The following is a 17,607-nucleotide window of genomic DNA, read 5'->3' as shown; positions in this document are numbered from 1 at the left end:
TTTAAATATATTTTATTGATTTTTTACAGAGAGGAAGGGAGAGAGATAGAGAGTTAGAAACATCGATGAGAGAGAAACATTGATCAGCTGCCTCCTGCACATCTCCTACTGGGGATGTGCCCGAAACCCAGGTACATGCCCTTGACTGGAATTGAATCTGGGACCCTTCAGTCTGCAGGCCGATGCTCTATCCACTGAGCCAAACCAGTTTTGGCCCTGCATCCTTTTTATTGGCTTTGTTGTAAAAGGAAGGTGTGCCCGGGGTGGCTGGTGATGCCACCTGAAGGAGATCTGCCACATGGAACAGCTGGCCAGAGCCAGGACAAGGCACTGGGGCAGAGATAGCAGCAGACCCTGCCCCAGGGCCCCTTGGGCTTCTCAGGAGGCAGGTCTGTGGGAGACAAAACAAATACCGTGTCAAAGTCCACACTAGAGGTGCACACAGAGTTCCCAGGGTGCATGGGAGGGAATTCATAGTCCCTGACTTCCGTCCACTAAAACTGACTGACACCCCACCAAAGCACCTGTGTGTATGTTATGTGTGTGGTATGTGTGATGGATAATTCTGTTTTGTTAGGTGACAATATAAAGTTATTTGTGTACCCAAGTTCACACAAAGGAAGAAGGGTATGTATAGATGCTGAGTAGTAGCCAATGATTGGATTGTGATTAAGCCATTGTCCTCAGTTTCCAAATTCTCCCAGTATCTGTAAACCACCTTTCTCCTATGTCACATGCTCCCTCCTGGGCTCTGCTCAAAGGGCAAGAAGCAGATTAGAGGGCTGGAGGAGAAGAAGGGACTTGTTCCCTTTTTGCTTGTTTCCTAATCTAATCTTCTCATCAATGACCCACACTCTGACATGCTGCTGGTGCCAGTCTCCAGGTTTTCCCATAATCTGAGCTCTGTGGGGCCCCTCCCAAGGTTCTACAGTCCAGGAACAGTATGATCTAACAAGGCCAAACTCTTCCTTTCTTATCCAGTCCTGGGGGTGTTGGCTGATTCTGCAGTTCCCACTTCTGGGTCCACCTTTTGCCTTCTTAACCCCCCAAACCTAATCAGTTTTCTGCATTTAGTTACCACTGTTATGATGGGTGACATAATTTCTGTTTTCTCAACTAGACCCTGACTGATCCAGCATTCTTGTAAATAAATGTAAAGATAAAGATGAAACTCAACTGGGGGATTTGGTTGAGGGAAGGTTTTTTTTTTTGATGTCTCATTTCTATTTATTTTTTTATTGCTAAAAGTATTACAAAGGGTATTACATATGGAGGGAAGGTTTTTCAATTGGTGATAATATTACCTCTGACAAAACTCAAAATCTATGGCAAAGATGAGAGCAGGTGTTTTAATTTAAAAGATGTGAGGACTTGAGCATCTTTACAAAGTGAAGAAGCCAATTCTGTACTAGGAGAGAGAGGATGAAAATACTGAGAGAGAGACTAATTGGTTAGATCAAGTCCCAGAAAGATGAACTTGACTTAGAGAAAAAAGGGGGAATATGAAGGAAAGAGAGAAGAACAAAAATAAGTTTACAAGTGAGGAGAAAAAAGAGAATTCCTACCCGTGTTCCTGAGAAAGAGAAATTAAGGCTGTTTGAGAATGAGGCTATTGCATGGGGGTTGGGTTGATAAAGAAAGTAAGGTATACAGCAGCCAATGGAAAAAAAATGTTCTAGAAACTCAGGATCTGGTAGATAAAAGGTTGCTGAGCAGCACTGAGGGCTGGGACTTCAGATGGCGTGATGTGCAGTGGAACAAACAAGAGTGACAGAAAAGCTTTGGAGCTCACAGTAGGATGTGCCAGGTGTAGGTGACAAGGAGGACACAGAGCCCTAATCCACCCAGAGGGAGGGCAGGAATGTCACACATATTTTCCTTTAACCTGTCCCACATCAAAGGTCTCCCAGCGCTTTCTCATGGCTATCTAAGTTATCCTCATTTTGAGTTTCTCTGTCCTCACAGCAAGTTCCAATTGAGTGCTGAGCATGCCTTGAGGGGCATTGCCAGGGGAGTTTCTTTCCTCACCAAGTTCGGGTCACAGTGACTTCCTCAGTTTCTCAGGCTGTATTTAATAATGTTCAGGGGACACAAGTGGTTTCACTTCACAGTGAAGAAAATCTAAAAATAAAGGTCGTTTGGAAATGTGTGTATAAATGGACTCTTTTCCTAAATTAAGTCTAGATATTTTTTATGACATGATTTTGTCATGCTGTATTTTTAAACTCCTATCCTGTGGTCTTCCCGCCCATCTCTGCCACCTGCCTTTGTCATTATACACAAGCAAACTCGTCAATGAAGGAAGGGTGCACACCCTGACACTTCAGTGACTGGCTCAGAAGAAATATAAAGAAATCACCCCAACTTTCTCATTTGAACCTTAGATTTAGGTTCTGTGCAGAATTTTTGGAACAGTGACACCTGTTTGGACACTAGGGCACTTGGTTCTAGACCTGACTTCTCTCTCCCTTCTGGTTTATGCAGACATCTAACCAGAGAAATTTTTATTCCTCATCACAGGAATTAAAAGTGGTAATGAAATGACTATTAGAAGCATCCACTGGAGATGAAGTCCCTGTTAGCAGTTCCTGCCACCTGGATCAACCTGTATTTGGGGACCCAGAGCTTCAGCTTGTGTCCGGTGTCCCTCGGGGAGTGTGGGCATAATGGCAGCTCTGCTTATGATGGGTTTGTTACCACTCCCCTCTCAGCCCGCTCACAGCAGAGGCTGCGGGTCTGGGCCTTTCTTATTGTTTCTGAACATCCATAAGGCTGCCACTTACATTGGGTCTTGGCTCCATTATTATTAGTCCCTTGTGACTCAGTCCTGATAGCTCTAACTATATTCTATTCTTTGCTCATAAGTTCCGCATAGAAAGGCAAGGGGCAGGGCATGTATGATGTAATATAATATAGTATCTAGAAGTGTGCGTGCGTGTGTGTGTGTGTGTGTGAGAGAGAGAGAGAGAGGGGGGGAGGGAGAGAGAGAAAGAGAGAGAGAGAGGGAGAGAGAGGGAGAGAGAGAGAATACACACGCCCCTCCCCCCACCACTGGCATTAGCAGGGCCTTCCCACCTTCCAAAGAGGTGGGAGGCAGGCTCTTTGAGACCTTGCTCTAGGAGCCCTGCTGCTTTGCTCTTAATTTTCTTTGCAGTGTGCACACACCGTTAAAATGAGTCCTGCACCCACCCTAGGAAACAGGTTATGCTTTTATGTGGGAGTTTATTTTCCACCATGAAGGACCTGACCTGCTCAGTGCCTCTTGGGAGAGAGGTAGAAAAACATCATTGTTTTCTTATTTTTTAAAGCTGCTGACAAAATGAACCAAGAGAGAGGCATGGCTGTAGACTAGAAGAAGAAGGAAAAGGCCCTCTTTCCTGGGTCTTACTGGGGACCTAGAGTCTCAGCTGCAAATATGGGCCTCTAAGCTCATGACCCCTTTGCCCCGCTCTCCCTGCAGAGCCACCAGGATGGGGTGATGGTTCTCCTAGCGTGGCTCTGGCTGGTGAATCTGAAACATGGACACTTCAGCTTCCACCGGGTTTTCCAGGCAAGCCTGTCCAAGGCCTTTGAGGAATCCTCTTTCAGTGACCATTTAAAAATCTCCTGATGAGGAGGGATTATTGAGGAATGGCACAGACTAAATCAAATCCACCTTTTCAGAGACAATAGAAGTCTGAGCTAAAAGGAAGGCATAGAAATTGATGCACAGAAAATTTAAGCTCTCAACGGGGCTCTGAAGCTGAAGTGCCCATGTTTCAGATTCACCTGCTGTGACCACGTGTGAAGGGCCTGGAAGAGCTCATGGAACTTAGTATCATGATGCTCAGGGAAAGGCTGGGTTCAGAAGTCAGAAAAGGGCCTCAGATTCTTGCTCTGACTGTTGTGATCAGTGCTACTTGGGAAAGTTCCCCCCTTTCTGATCTTCATTTTGTTTGCCATCTGGGATAACAACATGCACACATTGTTGTGGGGATACACAGCAACATCTATCTATATAAAAGGCTAATATGCTAAGTGTCCGACTTGCTGGGTAATGATGTCACGTAGCAACGCCTGGCTTCCTCTCCCTAGCGACTAGCCTCCTTGCAGTTTCTTCAGCCCAGGAACACGACTTACTTTATAGCCACGTGGAAACATTTCACACTTTAACCAAATGCCTGTGAAGTGTGTTCCCGTGCCTCATATCATTTGATCCTCACAGAAGTCCTGGAGTAGGTAGATAGGAGACTCGGTGGAATCCTATTTTCATTAACTGGAAAACGGAGATTTAGAAAGCTTAGAAACTTGACCCGACTGAAAAGAAGTAAGAAGTGGTGGACCTAGAAAATAACTTCAGATTTTACCACTATGCAGAATATAGTCAAACACTGCTGCAGTTAAATATTTCACCCTTTGTTCTCCCTGCATGATCTACAATAATAATCTGCTTCATGTTCATATTTACTGCTGTGTTGCTGACAATTATCTGAAAGAGAAGTTGGGGTGCTTCACTGGGCTGGAAAAAGTTTAGCTAAATCAGAAAGCAGATCTAATTAAGCAAGTTTATTCTGTATCTATAAAAGGCTAAGTTGACTTGCACATGGGTGATACATATAAAGCTTTCACTGGTGCTAATTGCAGGCATGTGTTTCGATCTGTCATTGTTGATCATGAATTTGGTTGACACTCCTATTATAGAGAAAGGACGAATAGCAATATTAAACTATTTCTTCTAATTAATTTCCTTTCAATGTGCATGAATTTGTGCACCAGGCCACTAGTTTATAAATAAACATGCAGCCTCAATACTGGTGCCGGAGTCACATTTGTGGACACTTTGTAAATGTTGGTGCAGATCATATTAATTCAAATATGCTAGCTCAGCTTTTGAGAAAAATTTTTCTACTAAAATGTTAACTTTTGGAACTTGATTTTTGAGAATAGAAAGCAGAGAAACAGGTGAGGAACCCTAGCCAAATCACTCTCCTAACAATATAGTATAAAATAATGTAGTATGATAATATTATATTATATCATATATAATATAATATAATATCCTTACTAATAAAAAGCTAAGTAGTCATCATGCCCTCACACATGATGCCCTCACACCATCACAAGATGGCTGTGTGCACAGCGAAGATGGGCTTCCCGTGGCCCCGCACTTGCGCCATGGAGGTGGGACCCCTGGCTCCGGCCTACCTCTTTTGGGCAATCAATTGTGGGGCTCCCACAATGTGAGAGGGCACAGGCCAGGCTGGGGGACCCCCCCCCCTTCGAGTGCATACGTTTTGTGCACTGGGCCTCTAGTGGTAATATAATAATATAGCTGCCATGGGCCAAAAGATTAAATAATGGGCTAAGTGAGACCTCCCTCTGCCACTGACTAGGTACATGGGACACAGCCGGGCCTTGCTGGGCCTTCAGTTTTCTCAGGAGCAGAATGAGAACTTTAATCTAGATAATTTGTTATTATGGACATTGACTTAGAGCAAGTGATCTCAACCAAGGTAGATCTTGCCACCTGGAAGAATTTAGCAATGTATGGAGATATTTTTGCTGGTCACAACTGGAGGATGGTACTGGCATCTAGTGGGTAGAGACCATGGGTGCTGAAAAATGTCCTACTTAAGGAAAAAACAAAATGATAACACTTTTGCATATATTTTAAATAAATATATTTTAGTATGCTTTTTAGGAAAGAGCCTTATGAAATCTGAAGATGCATGGAAGATGCTAAATTTCAACCAAATGTATCACCTGTTTCAAAGGTAACATGCTGTTCTTTGAAAGAAGAAATAATTTTGTATTTAATTTTAAGACTCCTTTCCACTTAACCCATCTGGGTTTAATTTAGATTTATTTGCCTACATCACCATATCATTATTGAAAAAAAATAAAATAAAAATGTTTGATATAACCTATTTCCTTTCTCTCTCTCTTCCTTGTCTTTATATCATTGTATAACTAGATTTAGTAATAATTAAGCTTTATCCAGATGGAAGGGTGGATGTGTCCTGGCAGAATTACGCACAGATGCTACATGATCTATCTGGCCCAGAGAAACATGAAGCTTAGCTGTTCTTTAGGTTAGACACATTTTTGATTGTTTGTTGTTTTTTCATATAAAGAAATGCTTTCTTCTTAAGAATGCTTAGGTTTAATAAATTAAAATGCCTTAGTCCCTCATTTTTACTGTGTTTAGCATGTGCCATATTTACAGCATAGAGGTCAGCTAAGAATGACAGGCAGCCATATGAGCAACCTTGCATGCAGGCTACGAGTGATGCTAAAGACAAGATGAATGTCTATTCTCTCTCTCTCTCTCTCTCTCTCTCTCTCTCTCTCTCTCTCTCTCCCCTCACTTGGATTTAGTTTTGTCATATTTGTAGAAACAGGAATAGATGCTGGGTAAAATCCAAGGAGGCAGATACTGACTTTGTGTTGTGCCTACATTTGGGTCCCCTCCAAAAGAGCATCTGGACTAACCTGGACTGTCCTTAGAATTTACCTTAATCTCAGAATAATCCATCAAAAGCTGCCCTTTTCCTCATTCCAGAGAATATTAAAGACCCAGTCAGTCTTTCTAGACTTTTCTGTTCAGTCATTCCATCAATATTCATCAAGTGTCTACCCTGTGTCAGGTGTTGCTTAGGTTTTTCCACTATAACCTATCACATCCTATGTGACCTTAATAACTCATTTAACTCTTCTGTATTCCAATCTAAAAAACACACACACAAATAACATAGACAATTATTCATAATTAATGCACAAGCTTGCTCCCACTATGTACCCTACATCTTTGGGTAATAGTGGTCTCACAGGGACCTCCACCTGGATTATCCTAAGGGTCTCTTGAAAGTGTGTCCTTGGTAGATGAGTCTACTCTAGGGGCTATTTTTCTGGGTTATTTTCACTTGTTTTGGCCTCCAAGTGGGTTCAAGTATATGGACTGCATCTCCCTGAGCATATTATGATCTGGTGGTCCTGATTGCTGCCATATATTTTGCATAACTACCTTTAATTCAAAATTTCTTGGAAGTCTAAAAATAGTTATTCCTTTGCTTATTTTTATACCCCTAACATGCTGCCAACTTTTGCTTGTAGTGAAATATGTGTTAAAACTGATATACCAGAATGGTATTAATTATAGCACCCTGAATAGTAACAAAAGCTGCATCACAAAAATTACTAGTTAACCACATACAAATAGTGTTTGCTGTCAGATCTTTAGAGCTGAAATTGGGACTAATTTGGGCCCAATTTATCTTGAACAGTGACAATGTTCAGAGCTGCTACGGTATATCCTTCAAGAACTAGTGATGTGAGGAAGTTAATGTTAAGAGCAAGGACTAAACATGCAGGTTCTTGGATGGGAGGTCAAGTTTCTCATCCTCTCTGGTTACATTGTCCTTATCTGTATATGAAGGATCCAAAAGAAAATACAGCTTAAGAATACCACAGGGAGGAGCAACTCATTAAAGTATTCAGTGTGTTGAGATTTTTACATTATAAATAACTGCTGCTCTTGATTCTATCATCAAGCTGCAACAATAGCTGTGGTGCAATTAAGTAAAGTTAAGATTTTCCCAGCGATCAAGGCTTCTGGCCTGTTTTTCTCAAGAAAAATTCTTTTGTAAAGAAAGTGAATTAAAGCCCTGAGAAAAATAATGATTTCTTGCAGAGGCAAAGGAAAGACCAAAGGTGACATTGTAATGTAATAAAAGTTAATTTGAGTTAAATCAGAATTGCCCCTGGATCTGAGGAAACTTCAATTTTAACAAGAAAACTGTTCCTATAATCTAAGAGGTGTGTAAAATTTAATTTCTTGGTAAAATGAATGAATAAACAGAGTTCCATGTGCTGTTTCACAAGCTTGTTTAAATAATGTGGACATAGCTCCTTGATCGCCTTCTAAAAGTATACTTGACAGGCACACTTTACGTTAAACATTAACGGAAAATGCTTGAGAGGTTTTCATCAATTGCTAATGAAGATATGGTATGTAATTTTTTTTCTGATAGTAGCTTTGCCTTTTAAGGTTCCTGGTTTTATTAATCATCCCCGAATTGTTATGCCAAATCCATCCCATGCCTGGTTGGAAAGACCCTGATCTCATACGAAGCTTTGTAATCTCCAATGAATAAGTTAAATTAATGTGTTCACTAGTGGGAATGTGGGGAGTGTACAACTTTGGTAATCATGAGCTCATGTTCAAGAACAAGGAGCTCGGGAAGCTGAAATACTTGTGTAACCAACACAGATCTTATTTTTGTGGAATAAGAAAGGAAGGCACATTCTCCAAAGAAGAATATTTTTTACTCACAAGGGTTCCTTCCAGGACCACAGGTCTATTTTTTTTTCTTCTGGCACTTTCTACATCCATGTGAACAATTTTAGACATTACTTTTTTTGGAACCTAATGGCAATCTCTGGAGGTTATGAAAGGGGTCTGCATTTTGCAAAGAAAATAGGTTAAAATGAAGAGAAAACATTCATTTTAGTTTTGCTGTTGCTCCTTTTGAAGATAACGGTGCTTTTTATTGTTCCCCTCTGCCTGCATCTCTGTCTGTAGCTACAGAGTGGATCTCTCCTGACCAGGAGTTAAAGAATATCCTTGACTTCAGGACCAATCCTTCTAATCAGGAGAGTTTTATGAGGTACAGATTCTGTTCTAATCGCCAGTCTCTGATCTGGAAATTTGACTCCTATGTCCTCAGCTGTAATCATCATTATACCTGAGTTTTGGTTGAGTGACTCTGAACCATGGATTCTGATCTTTGAAAAAGAGATGGTATTTATAAGGCACCTGCCTGTGTTCTTCAAGAACTTGGAAATCTGCAAAGTTCTGCTACTAAATACTAGATCCTGTTTGGTGCTCCCAGCCTTCCTGCCTACTTCCTGATGCCATAAGATTATTTGGGCAGTCCTGGCACAAATCTCATAGAGCTGGCATCTTCATTTACTGATGATTGGCCCATGAGGTAGTTCAATGTCAGTGTTTTTGCATGAGTGGTCCCAGGGTTGCCTTCATCAGAATCATCTGGGATACCAATTCAAAATTTAGACATTCTCGCCCTTCAATAGCCTCCCTGAATCAAAATCTCTGGAGATACAGTCCAAAATTTAGTATTTACACAAGCTGTTCAACACATTGGGATTAGAATGCATAGCAGAGCATGAACCATCGATTATATAAAGAAAGTTGCATCTGAGAAAAGGACACACAAGAAAGAGGTGTTGTGGACATTGACTTGCCCTTGACCAGAGAGTCTTGAAGGAATAAAATAAATGTTCTCTTGAGATCAAAGACATAATATTAATCAGAACAATGAAAATGGCAATACATTATAAACAAAAGATTTTCACAGAAATAAGTGTGGATCCTTCTATTTGAGATAACTCTCAATAGTCACCTCAAGTGTCTGGTTGAAGAGAGCCCACAGAATGTTGGTGCCATTTAAATCCACAACTTTTCACACACTTTCAAATTAAAAAACAACAACACACAATTGCACAAGAAAAGTGAACAGAGAACCGAGCAAGATAGCGGCATAGGTAAACACCGGAGACTGCTGCCGCAAACAACCACTTCAAAAATACAACTAAAAGACAGAACGGACACACCCAGAACAAGAAAGTGAATTAAAGCCCTGAGAAAAATAATGATTTCTTGCAGAGGCAAAGGAAAGACCAAAGGTGACATTGTAATGTAATAAAAGTTAATTTGAGTTAAATCAGAATTGCCCCTGGATCTGAGGAAACTTCAATTTTAACAAGAAAACTGTTCCTATAATCTAAGAGGTGTGTAAAATTTAATTTCTTGGTAAAATGAATGAATAAACAGAGTTCCATGTGCTGTTTCACAAGCTTGTTTAAATAATGTGGACATAGCTCCTTGATCGCCTTCTAAAAGTATACTTGACAGGCACACTTTACGTTAAACATTAACGGAAAATGCTTGAGAGGTTTTCATCAATTGCTAATGAAGATATGGTATGTAATTTTTTTTCTGATAGTAGCTTTGCCTTTTAAGGTTCCTGGTTTTATTAATCATCCCCGAATTGTTATGCCAAATCCATCCCATGCCTGGTTGGAAAGACCCTGATCTCATACGAAGCTTTGTAATCTCCAATGAATAAGTTAAATTAATGTGTTCACTAGTGGGAATGTGGGGAGTGTACAACTTTGGTAATCATGAGCTCATGTTCAAGAACAAGGAGCTCGGGAAGCTGAAATACTTGTGTAACCAACACAGATCTTATTTTTGTGGAATAAGAAAGGAAGGCACATTCTCCAAAGAAGAATATTTTTTACTCACAAGGGTTCCTTCCAGGACCACAGGTCTATTTTTTTTTCTTCTGGCACTTTCTACATCCATGTGAACAATTTTAGACATTACTTTTTTTGGAACCTAATGGCAATCTCTGGAGGTTATGAAAGGGGTCTGCATTTTGCAAAGAAAATAGGTTAAAATGAAGAGAAAACATTCATTTTAGTTTTGCTGTTGCTCCTTTTGAAGATAACGGTGCTTTTTATTGTTCCCCTCTGCCTGCATCTCTGTCTGTAGCTACAGAGTGGATCTCTCCTGACCAGGAGTTAAAGAATATCCTTGACTTCAGGACCAATCCTTCTAATCAGGAGAGTTTTATGAGGTACAGATTCTGTTCTAATCGCCAGTCTCTGATCTGGAAATTTGACTCCTATGTCCTCAGCTGTAATCATCATTATACCTGAGTTTTGGTTGAGTGACTCTGAACCATGGATTCTGATCTTTGAAAAAGAGATGGTATTTATAAGGCACCTGCCTGTGTTCTTCAAGAACTTGGAAATCTGCAAAGTTCTGCTACTAAATACTAGATCCTGTTTGGTGCTCCCAGCCTTCCTGCCTACTTCCTGATGCCATAAGATTATTTGGGCAGTCCTGGCACAAATCTCATAGAGCTGGCATCTTCATTTACTGATGATTGGCCCATGAGGTAGGTCAATGTCAGTGTTTTTGCATGAGTGGTCCCAGGGTTGCCTTCATCAGAATCATCTGGGATACCAATTCAAAATTTAGACATTCTCGCCCTTCAATAGCCTCCCTGAATCAAAATCTCTGGAGATACAGTCCAAAATTTAGTATTTACACAAGCTGTTCAACACATTGGGATTAGAATGCATAGCAGAGCATGAACCATCGATTATATAAAGAAAGTTGCATCTGAGAAAAGGACACACAAGAAAGAGGTGTTGTGGACATTGACTTGCCCTTGACCAGAGAGTCTTGAAGGAATAAAATAAATGTTCTCTTGAGGTCAAAGACATAATATTAATCAGAACAATGAAAATGGCAATACATTATAAACAAAAGTTTTTCACAGAAATAAGTGTGGATCCTTCTATTTGAGATAACTCTCAATAGTCACCTCAAGTGTCTGGTTGAAGAGAGCCCACAGAATGTTGGTGCCATTTAAATCCACAACTTTTCACACACTTTCAAATTAAAAAACAACAACACACAACTGCACAAGAAAAGTGAACAATGCTATTTATAATGCACCCCTATAGTATAATTAGAAGGTAGGAACGCTATAAACTTCAAATAAATAGCCAGATTTAGGACATGAACCCCTGAGCCCATGCTGAAACAATCAAGTAGGAGTGTGTAGAAAAGTGGAGAGGAAAGCCCATCAGGTGGGGATATGATGGAAACTGTTCCTGAAAAGGAGTGGTGTGACTGGGAATGGCAATCTAGTGATGAAGGAGAAGAGTCAGCAAGAGGTGAAGCAAGAAGTAACAGATACAGAAGAGAAGCACAAAATCATAAGCTACACCAAAGCCTTCCCCAGCAAAAAGAGAGAGAGAGCTTTATGTAATTACTAAAGGCCTGGTGCATGAAATTCGTGCACTGGTAGGATCCCTAGGCCTGGCCGGTGATCAGAGCTAATCAGGGCCTTCCGGCTGCCAGCCAGGGCCTCCCTTCCTCAGCTGCCGGTTGCTGGCCAGGGCCTCCCTTCATTCTGTGCTGCCACTGGTGGTCAGCGCATGTCATAGCGAGTGATTGGTCTCCTGGTCAAACTCCCGTAGGGACAATTTGCATATTAGGCTTTTATATATGTAGATACCAATGGAAGAGTGTGTGTTTGAATTAAGACACCCAAACTCTGTATGCATTTCTACATTCAACTGTTCTTGTTGGTCTAGAAACAGCAACATATATTTTAAAATAATTGAGAGAAAGAAAGAAGCTTTAGAAAACAGAGAAAAGAGAACATGAGAACTACAAAAAAGAAAAATGTTTGTCAAACATATAATTCAGATTCCAGAGAGGCTTTTAGAAACGAGGCAGAAGTATTAGTTGTTCTAAAACTGAAAGAAGGCATCCACCCACAGATTTAAGAATCTGTACAAAAACAACAAAATAAATCACAAAGCAAGATAAATAAAATAAACAAACATCTAGATATATCATAGTCAAAAACATAAAAAATAAAAGACAGGATCCAAGAGGCAGCCAGAGGGGAACAATAAAAAGCACTTCAAAGGAGCAACAGTAAAACTAAAAGCTGACTTTCAGCAGGAACAGGAATCAGGAGACAATAGAATTACATCTGTGTCTTTAAAGTGCTGAAAGAAAATAATGGCTACCCTAGAATTATCTGCAGAGTGATCACACCCTTCGAAAAATGAGGCAAAATAAACATATGTTCAGACACACAAAACGAAGAGAAATAATTACCAGCAGATCTTTACTAAAAGGAACTCTAAAGGGTGAATTCTTCACAGTGAAGGATACTCCTTATAGATAAAAGTCGGGAGGAAAGAAATGCAGGCAGGAAGATAGGGTGAATCACATGAGTATAAATTAATATTGATGGTATAAAACATTAATAATACTATCCAATGGATTTAAAATGTATGTGTAATTTAAATACATGACAGCAATATACTCAAAGGCACTCTAAACTCTTAGCATTATCATAGAAATAGTAAACATAATAATTTGAATTAAATTGTATGTCAGACATGCAAATTTCAATCTTTGGGTTGCTAGTAAAAGAATAATAAAGGAATATGGAAATAACAGGACAATAGAGGAAACATAATAAAATAGTGAATTATTCAAAATAAGTCTAGAAAGAAAGGGAAAAGGGAAATAACTTATATACATGTTACCTTCAAGTAACATCATGCGACCTGACAACAGTATACTTCCATTCCGTCTGGAATCTGGACTACTGTTGCATATATTTCATTTCTATTAATGTTATAAACCCCACAGTACATTACAGTTATTTCTACTTTAAATAGTCAGTTACCTTTTTGAGATGTGTAATTAATAAATGTAAAAACCATTTACATTTACCAATGGAATTGCCATTCTTGGCATTCCCCATGCTTCTGTGTGGGTCCAGACCTCCAACTGGCACCATTTTTTCTTTGCTTGAAATACATCTGTAACTTTTCTTGCAGTGAGAGTTTTCTGGTGAGCAATTCTTTCCATTTTTGTTCATCTAAAAAAAATCCTTATTTCTCTGTAATTCTTGAAAGGTATTTTTCGGGAGTAAAGATTTATAAGTTGACAGTTTTTTAAGTACTTTAAAGGCGTTTCTCTCCTGTGTTTCTAGTTACTCTTCTATTTGTGAAATTGTGGTGAAGGAAAAAAAATTCATGCTTGTTTTGCTGTCGCACTTCAAATTGCAATTCCGTCTGGAATCTGGACTACTGTTGCATATATTTCATTTCTATTAATGTTATAAACCCCACAGTACATTACAGTTATTTCTACTTTAAATAGTCAGTTACCTTTTTGAGATGTGTAACTAATATATGTAAAAACCATTTACATTTACCAATGGAATTGCCATTCTTGGCATTCCCCATGCCTCTGTGTGGGTCCAGACCTCCAACTGGCACCATTTTTTCTTTGCTTGAAATACATCTGTAACTTTTCTTGCAGTGTGAGTTTTCTGGTGAGCAATTCTTTCCATTTTTGTTCATCTAAAAAAAATCCTTATTTCTCTGTAATTCTTGAAAGGTATTTTTCGGGAGTAAAGATTTATAAATTGACAGTTTTTTAAGTACTTTAAAGGCGTTTCTCTCCTGTGTTTCTAGTTACTGTTTCTGATAGGAAATTTTTTCTTGTCCCACCCCCCCCTTTGTCCTTAAAGTACCTTTTCTCTCCGACTGCTTTTAAGATTGGGTTCCTGAATCTTTGGATTTGCAGTTTTCATCAAATTTGGGAAAACGTTGGCTGTTAGTACTTTGAGTAATTTTCTGTTCCTCCCTTGGAAACCCTCCGTCCCCTGAGACACACATTGCTCTCCTTTCCTTTGGATACCAGTTAGATATTTGGCTACTTAAAGTTGCCCCATTATTCATTAAAAAATTCTCCATTTCTAATTGGGTTTCATTTTTAATTGTCTTCCTGTCTTTGGATTCTTTAGTTTTTTTCTTCTGCAATGTCTAATCTTTTATTAATGCCACCCATGTATTGCTTATATCATGTATAGTACTTCTCATCTTTAGAAGTTTGATTTGGTGTTTTTTATAACTTCCATGCCTCTACTCAACATGCTCATCATTTTTGCAGGTTCTTGAACATTTGGTCTCCAGTCATACAACTATTTTGACTGTATCTGCGTCTGTTAATTCTATTTCTGAGCCATTTTTGATCAACTGACTTTTCATTATGATTTGTCTTTTCCGACTTCTTTGCAGTGGTGATTTTTTATGTGAATTTTACCTTAGGCTGGATATTTTTGTATTTCTGTAAGTACCCTTGAGCTGTATTCTTGGAGGCAGTGTAGATAGCCAGAGAGAGTGAGGTCCTTTTGGAACTTGCTTGTAAGCTTACCTGGGTGGGGTCAGAATAACATTGGTCTAGGGTTAATTTCCCCTGGGTGTTGGTCATGACCTTTCTTAGAGCTCTAATGGATATTCTGTGAATGATGAGATTTTCCACTGTGGTTGGTGGGAACAGGCACTGTGTCCAGCCTGTGGGAGACCTGGGTGCTGTAACCTCCAATCCTATTGGATCTTGGATCACTTCTTTCTGGAAGTTTCCTCACACACATTTGTAATTACTATTCAAATGACTGAGCAGACCATCTGCAGATCGCTGCATTGTCTTCTCTTCGGCATGAACTCTGCCCCATGAACACCTGAACTCCTTGAGCTCAGAGTCTGTCCTCAGCTGGAGCTCCGCCTGTGTCTCTCCCTGTGCTGCAGTCTCTGTGCCTGGTCTGGACATTAAGCTGAGCCATCACAGGGCTCACCGCATTCGCTTTCTGTCTCTTAGATATCTCTGCCCTTTGTTGTCTTGTGGCCAGTGTTTTAAAAACCATTGTTTAATATATCGGTTGTGTCAGTCTTTTCTCCTCAGGATGGAGAGTAAGTTCAGCCTATGATACTCCATCTAGACTGGAAGCAGAAGACTCTCCATAAACACATAGGTGAATAAATGAAAAGCCAGGGGAAGTGTTTTCAATCTACCACTATATCAGAGGAATAGGGTTAGTGTTATTATTATTGAAATAATTTTAGAACTCATGAATACATGTTTAGCTACAAAAAGACAAAACAGAAGAAATGTTTATAAATGGTCTTTTTGGAGAAGTTGAAATCCAAATGTCCAAAGAGCAAAGAGAAAAATACTTCCTCGTGATGTTTATTAAGCACAAACAAATTTAAACAGCAATGGAATCCCACTTTTCTCCACAACTAGCTTGGCAATGGGAATGTTGATACCCATTACTGATGAACATGTGAAACAGAGGCAATCTTATGCAATACTCAGGAAATCTAACTTGTACCATTTTAGAGATATACATAAATAAAAATGTTATTTTCCACAGGTCTAATTATTCTCATTAGAATTTTTCTAGTGAAAATATTAGTTCACATTGCAAAGATGCACATTGAGATTTTGTTTATAAAAGTCAATATTAAATAAACACATTTTGTCCCAAAGTAACACATTCAATAAATAAACAGTGGTATATCCATAAAATAAGATATTGTGCCACTATTAATAATAAGGGTGCCTATTTATATATATTTCAGACTTGGGAATATTTTGTTAGATAAAAATGGGTAAAAAACCAACATGCAAACAAGAGTATGGCATTATCCCTTATATAAACATGTTTTAATGTGTAGTGTGTGTGTCACTGTGGATGAAAGTATATGTGAATGTATCATATGTATATCTAAATGGGCATGTCTCTGTGTGTGTGTGGGGGGAGGTATTTACTATGTATGAGTTGTGGTATGCCAGCGATTTGCAACTGGTGTGGCACAAGAACTTTTAAAACATGCGATGCCTGACTTGTTTTAATGTGTAGTGTGTGTGTCACTGTGGATGAAATTATATGTGAATGTATCACCCACATTTGTGTAAGTACATATGTATATCTAAGTGGGCATGTCTGTGTGTGTGTGTGGGGGGGTATTTACTATGTATGAGTTGTGTATGCCAGCGATTTGCAACTGGTGTGGCACAAGAACTTTTAAAACATGCGATGCCTGACTACTAAGTCAGGTACATTGACCTCTTTTCCCTTAAATTGTTAAATAAAAAAACCGATAACAGTCAACACAATAGCCATCCAGTGTGAATGCCCATAAACATATAGGTCATATAATAGAGTTGCATCTTATTGATCACATCACATTGGTTAATTTTTGGTACCAGAAATCTTTATATACAAGCATAGAGACCTGATTATTTAAAAAGTCACTTTGGAGCAAAAAGGGTAAGTAATTACTATTATTATTATTTTAAAATCAATTAAAATTATACCTATTTTTTGTCAGATTGGCAAAAAAAATATTTTTTTGGTGTGCCGCAGAATTTCAGCAATTAGTTTATCTGGGCCATGAGATGAAAAAGGTTGAATTGGTGTATGCGAATGGGGGAGTATATGTGTGAGTATGTGTGAGTTTTATATCCTTTATACTTTGTCTATATTTTTCGTAATGAGCATGTATGTCCTTCTAATCACAGGATAACCATGAAGTCCTTCCTCAGGGAGAAATAATGTTGATAAGGATGGAACACTGCACTCACAAGGAGACCTAACCTTAGTAAGTTAGTGGAAATATAACCTTGGAGAGGGATGGTATAGTCTTGAGACCTAATTATAAAAACAGGGAGTTTCAAGAGTCAGAATGTATGGTGCAAATGATCAAAGTCAGTGCAGAAACTTGGACAGAGAACAAAGCTTACGACTGAGGAAGAAATCTCAGAGGAAGCAAACAGCCTAATCAGAGTGCCCTTCTCCCATCACTCTTGAAGGCAGTCTGGAAGTTTATTTGGATTTTAGAATCACTCAGGTCCAATTCAAAACCCTCCCTCACTACAGAGCCATGCCTGTCTGGGTTTTGGTCTCCAGGAGATGTGTACACAACAATATGTATCAGGCACTCAGCATGGCACCTGAACTAGAGAAAGTCTTCTGTAATTAGGCACCATCACCTCTAGAGGTGGTGTAAAACCAGCAGAAGAGATCCTTGTATCAGCCAACTCAACCAGGCCCAGAATTCTGCGTGGTTTCCATCAGCAGAACCTGCAGCCTTGTTAATTATAATTTCTGTGGGTGATGGTATGAGCTTGTACTCCATTGGAAAAATTGG

This window comes from Myotis brandtii, unplaced genomic scaffold (genome assembly GCF_000412655.1).
Source record: "Myotis brandtii unplaced genomic scaffold, ASM41265v1 scaffold115, whole genome shotgun sequence".
NCBI lineage: Eukaryota > Metazoa > Chordata > Mammalia > Chiroptera > Vespertilionidae > Myotis > Myotis brandtii.
This window is presented reverse-complemented; position numbering follows the sequence as displayed.